This window comes from Trachypithecus francoisi, unplaced genomic scaffold, assembly GCF_009764315.1.
Source record: "Trachypithecus francoisi isolate TF-2019V2 unplaced genomic scaffold, Tfra_2.0 Lachesis_group16, whole genome shotgun sequence".
NCBI classification, from domain to species: Eukaryota; Metazoa; Chordata; class Mammalia; order Primates; family Cercopithecidae; genus Trachypithecus; species Trachypithecus francoisi.
This window is the reverse complement of record NW_022681461.1, coordinates 73,938,944-73,946,050: the sequence shown is the minus strand read 5'-3', so window position 1 is coordinate 73,946,050 and position 7,107 is coordinate 73,938,944. Positions and strand designations below refer to the sequence as shown.

The 7,107-nt window shown below is 41.4% G+C and overlaps 1 non-coding gene across 1 annotated transcript; it reads right to left on the bottom strand.

Moving 5' to 3' along the window:
• Window positions 1–461: 461 nt before the first annotated feature.
• On the bottom strand, window positions 462–568 carry LOC117099557. Its single transcript, XR_004443881.1, has one exon. It is a non-coding gene; the product is annotated as a U6 spliceosomal RNA (small nuclear RNA).
• Window positions 569–7,107: the final 6,539 nt, after the last annotated feature.

Below are 7,107 nucleotides of genomic sequence, written 5' to 3'. Positions count from 1 at the left end.
TTAATAAGACTAAAGGTTACATAAAAGTAAATACTCCTGTAAAGCAGCAACAATAAAAGCAATAACAAAGAATAAATAAAAGACAATCATAAAACTGCAAAAATAGTGACTGCACAAATATTTTTCAAATACCAAATGTATTTTGAAAATATATATTGCTTTTTATATTTTTATATTTCTTACAAATTAAAAATGAAAAAATTAAAATTCCAGCAGAAAAGTGGACAAAGGACCAAAACAGATTTTTAAAAAATATTTTTTAATTTAAATTTTTATTTCAATAGTTTTTGGGGTACAGGTGGTTTTGGGTAACATGGATAAGTTCTTTAGTGGTGATTTTTGAGACTGTAGCATACCCATCACCCAAGCATTGCACAATGTACCCAATATGTAGTCTTTTAACCTCCACTCCCCATTCGACCTTCACCCCCAGTCCTGAAAGTTCATTGTATCATTCTTATGAAAATATGGAACTCTTCACAAATTTGCATGTCATCCTTATACAGGAGTCATGGTAATTTTCTCTGTATTGTTCTAATTTTTGTATATGTGCCACCAAAGCGAGCACCAAAACACACGTTTTACAAATGAAATTACACAAATAGCCATGAATTCGGGTTGAAAAAAGATTCGTTTCACAACGATCAAACAAATGCCAATTAAAACAAAAGGGGTGTCATTTTGTTTACTAGATTGACAAACATACAAAATAATTACAATTGCTAATGTTGTTGGTCATATAAGAAAATTACTGTAATTCTCCAAAAATGACAATGTAAATTGGCACACATTTTCTAAAGTAATTTGGTTATATAAATTAAGAGTCTTCCAAATTGCATTTACTTTGCCCAGCAAAGTGACTTTCAGGAATTTATCTATCCTAAAAAAGAAGTAGAAGTTTTAAATAATAGAGAAAAATATTAAACCCCCTAAATGGCAAAAATAAGAAGTAGGTTAAAAAAACAATAGTATATATATACAGTATTATATTGTTAATAATAAATAATATTTATTGTCTTTGAAAACGTTCATATATCTTACAAAATGGTTTATAGAGTATGGTCCTATTTTTATTACATGTTATATATTTGCACATATCCACAGATAGAGAAAATCTGAAAGAATTTAAGAGTTAAACTCTTCTGTTTGTAAGAAACCAAGGCTGATTTAGCCAACTTAAAGAAAAAAGAGGGAATGAATTTATTGGAAAAATGCTGGAATAGCTCATGAAATTGCAGGAAGTGTTACACTTTTTTTTTGTTTGTTTGTTTTGAGACAGTGTCTTGCTCTGTCGTCCAGGCTGGAGTGCAGTGGTGTAATCTCGGCTCACTGCAACCTCCACCTCTCAGGTTCACGAGATTCTCCTGCCCCAGCCTCCTGAGTAGCTGGGGTTACAGATGCGTGCCACCATTCCCAGCTAATTTTTGTATTTTTAGTAGAGAGGGAGGTTTCACCATGTTGGTCAGGCTGGTCTCAAACACCTGACCTCGTGATCCACCCACCTTGGCCTCCCAAAGTGCTGGGATTACAGGTATGAGCCACCATGCCAGGCCAGGAAGTTACACTTTTAAGATATGATCAGATAAGGAACGATAATGCCAGGATTCTTCTCAACAGATAGATTTGAGGAACTTCTCCCTCTACAACTTTGATGAAATGATTCCCATCTAGTCCCTGTGTCTTTATAGCCCACAGGTAAAATTTTGGGAATTTTTCTGATAGTCCCAATATGGGCTGGAAGTGAATGTCTGGATTAATAAACTATGGCCAGATGAACAGGAGTAAGTGTATTCACATGGCACCTGGAGGTCAGTCTCTGTGAATCAGGGCCGTGATCAGGATGAGGGAGCTGGACAGGTACTTTAAGCGATGATACTGGGAGAATGCACACCACAATGTGAAGATGGGTGATATCTGAGTGTGGGATTGTGGGTGACTGTTTGCTTTGTCTGTATCATTGAAGGATGATTTGGTTGCAAGTGACAGAAACACAACTCTAACCATTAGGCAGAAAGTGGAAATTATTAAAAGATTAACAGAAATGCAGCAAGAGCAGGGTGCACTGGCCTGGAGACAGCTGGAAACAGCGTGTTGGACACTGCTGCCAGGCTCCTCTCTGCATCTCTCACTTCCGACTTTCTCTAAATGTCAGGCTTACTTTCCTCTGAATTTCTCCAAAGGAAATTCAGGAAACATGACGGCAAGATGCTCCCTGGTCTTGCATCTCCCTGTTTCACTACCAGAAGGAGACTGATATTTCCTCTATCTGATTCCAAATTGTACAACCCCGGCAGGGTGCAGAGGCTCATGCCTGTAATCCTAGCACTTTGGGAGGCCAAGGTGGGTGGATCACTTGAGTTCAAGAGTTCAAAACCAGCCTGACCAATATGGTGAAACCCTGTCTCTACTAAAAACAAAAAAATTAGCCAGGCGTGGTGGTGGGTGCCTGTAATCCCAGTTACTTGGGAGGCTGAGGCAGGAGAATTGCTTGAATCTGAGAGGCAGAGGTTGCAGTGAGCGGAGATCATGCCACTGCACTCCAGCCTGGGCAACAGAGCGAGACTCTGTCTCAAAAAATAAATAAAAATAAATAAATAAATACAAATTGTGGGCCGGGCGCGGTGGCTCAAGCCTGTAATCCTAGCACTTTGGGAGGCCGAGACGGGCGGATCACGAGGTCAGGAGATCGAGACCATCCTGACTAACACGGTGAAACCCCGTCTCTACTAAAAACTACAAAAAACTAGCCGGGCGAGGTGGCGGCGCCTGTAGTCCCAGCTACTCGGGAGGCTGAGGCAGGAGAATGGCGTGAACCCGGGAGGCGGAGCTTGCAGTGAGCTGAGATCCGGCCACAGCACTCCAGCCTGGGTGACAGCGCGAGACTCCGTCTCAAAAAAAAAAAAAAAAAAAAAAATACAAATTGTGCAACCCCAGAGAAGACCCTCATTGCCTTAACTTGGGCAGGAATTTTTATTGTTTTATTTGCCATTGTACCCATACTACCTGGCACATGGCAGAGCCTCAACAAACACATTAAATGGATGTGAGAGGAATGAAGAAGACTAGTCAAGATGACTCCTGAGTTTGGGGACGAGTGGGTGGTGACATCATTAATTCAACCAGGCTTCAGAGCAGTAACAGTTGGCTTGGAGGGTCCAGAGGCATTGCTCAGCATTACGAAAGTAACTATCAGAGTCAGACTGCTTGGATTTGAATTCCAGTTCCACCACTTACCAGCTGTGTAACTGTGAACAACTTACCTCAACCCTCAAAGCTTCAGTTTCCCGATCCACAAAATGGAGATAATAGTAATATCCAGTTTGTAGGGCTCATTGTGAAAATTAACCAAAATATGTTGTGCAAAGTGCTCAATAATTATTGACTGATATTATTATATCCCTCTTTCAACCATGCTGCACTATGCTTTCAAATTCATTTTCACGACCTTTGCAGTTAGGACTGATTCTTTTCGAATGGTAGTGTAAGTTTCATGTTTCAATGTTTCATGCCAGTTGATCAGTCTGTTTCTCCAGTAAGCAAAGCAAGGATGTGTGCTCAACCATATTTGCCTCACTGGGAAGAAATAACTTTGCAGTGCCTACCTTTGCTCTGGTCCATGTCATAGCAGAGCCTGTGCTATAAGAAGAGTTTGTAGGTTGCACAAGACAGGTATACTCTTGGCAGGCTTTCAGAGGGCAGTAGCCGGAAGATAGTAACTGCCATGTTACCAAACATTCAGAGAGCACAGCCCCGGCCCAGCAAATGCTGGGAGTGTATGGGGACAAGTATACAGTCATGCTCCCTCATTACTGCTACACACCCAAAGTTGGGATACCCAAAAAGGTTTGGCCTCTCCAAATCTTAAGATTGAAGCTAATTTTCCCCTTCTCTAAGTTTTTAAGTATCAGGTAAGGGATTGAAATACATTTTTTAAAGTACAGAGTATGTAAGTTTGAAAGCAGAAACTACTTATTTGGTCTTTTTAATTTCTCTGTATACAAGAACTATGGCTTTGGAGCTACCTGCTCGAGATAGGTGATGCTTGGAAGGTATAAGTGGAACCCAGGTAAGAAGGAAATTTTGTGAGTAAATTTTACTTTCTTTTTCTTGTTAGAACATATTTTTATGTTCTTGTTAGAACATATTTTTATGATCTTTATGAATAAGATCTTTATTCTAACATAAAGATCTTAATTTTTGTAACATCTTCAAATATGTTGGAGCAAATTATATTTTCCAAAAATGGCCTCACTAATGTATAGCATGACTCACATGCTGTGATTATAGATATATGCAAATAACAATATGTTGATTACATCCCAGTAGCTATTGACCTTTGAGTCATGACCCAAAATTCGTACCCTAACACTTGACTGAAAGTCTTTTCCTATTCTCTATTCTGCCCTAATGCAATGTTAGCAATGTGAAAAGCACAGGAGGTAGAGTCAATACCCTGGGTTAGATTCTCAGTTTACCATTAACCAGTTGTGTGACCTTGGATGAGTGATTTGACCTTTCAATGACTCTATTTTTTTATTTGTAAGATAAAGAAATAATTGTCCCAAATTCATGGCGTTGTTGTTAATTGAGTCAATACAGTTAATACCCTAAATATCTTAGAACAGTTCTAAAAACACAGTGTATATTTAACATATGCCAGCTGATATTCTTCTCCTTCTTCTTCTTTTTTTTTTTTTTGAGACAGTCTCACTCTGCTGCCCAGGCTGGAGTGCAGTGACACAATCTCAGCCCATTGCAACCTCTGCCTCCCAGGTTCAAGCAATTCTCATACCCTAACCTCCCCAGTAGCAGGGATTACAGGCATACACCACCACACCTGGCTAACTTTTGTATTTATAGTAAGGATGAGGTTTTGCCATGTTGCCCAAGCTGGTCTTGATCTCCCGACCTCAAGTGATTCACCCTCCTTGGCCTCCCAAACTGCTGGGATTACAGGCATGAGCCACTTCACTTGGCCTGATATTACTCTGGGTGGTGTCACTCAAATGGCTGATACAGAACAAAAGATAGAAGGAAACTGAGAAATATTGTAATCCAAGTACCAAGCTGATTTCTTTATTCTGGTTAAGAAGTGAAGGAAGGAATGATCTGTTGACTCACTCTACAGATACCCGCTCCACTGGTCATTTCTTGAGCAACTGAGAGCATGCTGTGATGGGACTGAGGCTACCCCTGGAGGGAGCTGGCCTGATTCACACACTTTCTGGAAGCTGAGGGTTGGGAATGAGGGTGTGTGTGTGGAGGGGAATATGGAAAGGAGAGATCAGGATACTTTGGGGGAAAAGCTTAACATAAGGAGAGAAAGGACTAAATTCAGTATATTAGTTCCACCAAGAACAAATCCCATATTTTATTATTTTTCCCAATTTTAGGCCCCACACACTTACAGCAAGCCATGCCAACCCTCGGCCCTCGTGCGAGAGACGGGGCAAAGCCTGTAAAATAAGACTCTAGGTTGAAGGAGCTGGGCCAGGAGTGAGCTCTGAAAGAGAGAAGAAGAAAGGCAGAGTCCTGAAACTTTCCTGCTTCACTCAAGGAGGAAGAAACAGAGCCCTGCCTCCCCATATTTCCAGCTGAACTGCACTTTTTTTTTTTTTTTTTTTTTCTGTCCAGAGTCTCACTCTGTCACTCAGGCTGGAGTGTAGTGGCATGATCTTAGCTCACTGCAACCTCCACCTTCTGAGTTCAAGCAATTCTCCTGCCTCAGCCTCCCAAGTAGCTGGGATTACAGGCACCTGCCACCACGCCCAGCTCATTTTTGTATTTTTAGTAGAGACGGGGTTTCATTTTGTTGACCAGGCTGGTCTCAAACCCTGACCTCAAGTGATCCGCCTGCCTTGGCCTCCCACAGTGCTGAGATTATAGGCATGAGCCACTGCTCCCAGACTGAACCACACATTCTTAGTAAGTTACTACGTTTATCCCATCCTGTTCACTATAAGCGCCACCATATATTGAGTCTTTTCCAATTATTTTATTTAGGCCTCATGAATTACTCAGATATATATGTGTGTGTGTGTGTATTTATACATATACATGCACATATATGTGTATATATACATATATATATACATGTGTGTACATATATATATATTTTTTTGAGATAGAATCTCGCTTTGTCACCCAGGCTGGAGTGCAGTGGCATGATCTCAGCTCACTGCAACCTCTGTCTCGCTGGTTCAAGGGATTCTCCTGCCTCAGCCTCCCAAGCAGCTAGGACTACAAGCCTGCACCACCACGTCCGGCTAATTTTTGTAGTTTCAGTAGAGACTTGGTTACACCAAGCTGACCAGGCTGGTCTTGAACTCCTGACCTTAGGTGGTTCACCCACCTCAGCTTCTGAAAGCGCTGGGATTACAGGTGTGAGCCACCATGCCTGGCCTGAGTTCAATATTTTTATGTCCAGGTAAGGACGGGAAATTTAGTTTCATGTAAGAACTAGAATTTAAATCTGGTGCCAGTTCCAAGACTCATGAATTACACCACACTGACTCCCACAAAGAAAAGTCGAATTATTTTTTGAGATAGAGTCTCACTTGATCGCCCAGGCTGGAATGTAGTAGCATGATCATGGCTTAACTGCAGCCTCGGCCTCCCAGGCTCAAGCAATCCTCACACCTCAGCCTCCCAAGTAGCTGGGACTACAGGCATGCTCCACCACACCCAGTTAATTTTTGTATTTTTTGTACAGACGAGGTTTCATCATGTTGCCTAGGCTGGAAAATTTAAATTTTTATCCCCGTAAATCCAATCCCTCCCTTAACTACAGTTCCAGGAAAAGGAGGGAAAATTGGACGGTAGATATCAAAGCAGACTAGAGGCCTATAATAACAGGATATGCTGAGCACAGCAGAGCTCTTGGGTTATCATAAGTGCCAGTCACCTGCTCTCATCCTGCCTGTTTACAAGTCAGGAAACGAAGTGAGGGGGAAATTGACAAGTAAGCAAACTCTAGAAGTTTTGCTCATCAGCGAGACAGAAAAACGTCAAGGTTCCAGACAAAGTGAGCATGTAGCCCATGTCTCCTGTGGCCACACCAGGCTGGAGGCCCAGCAAGATAAATACCATCATGAATGCTGCTCACAC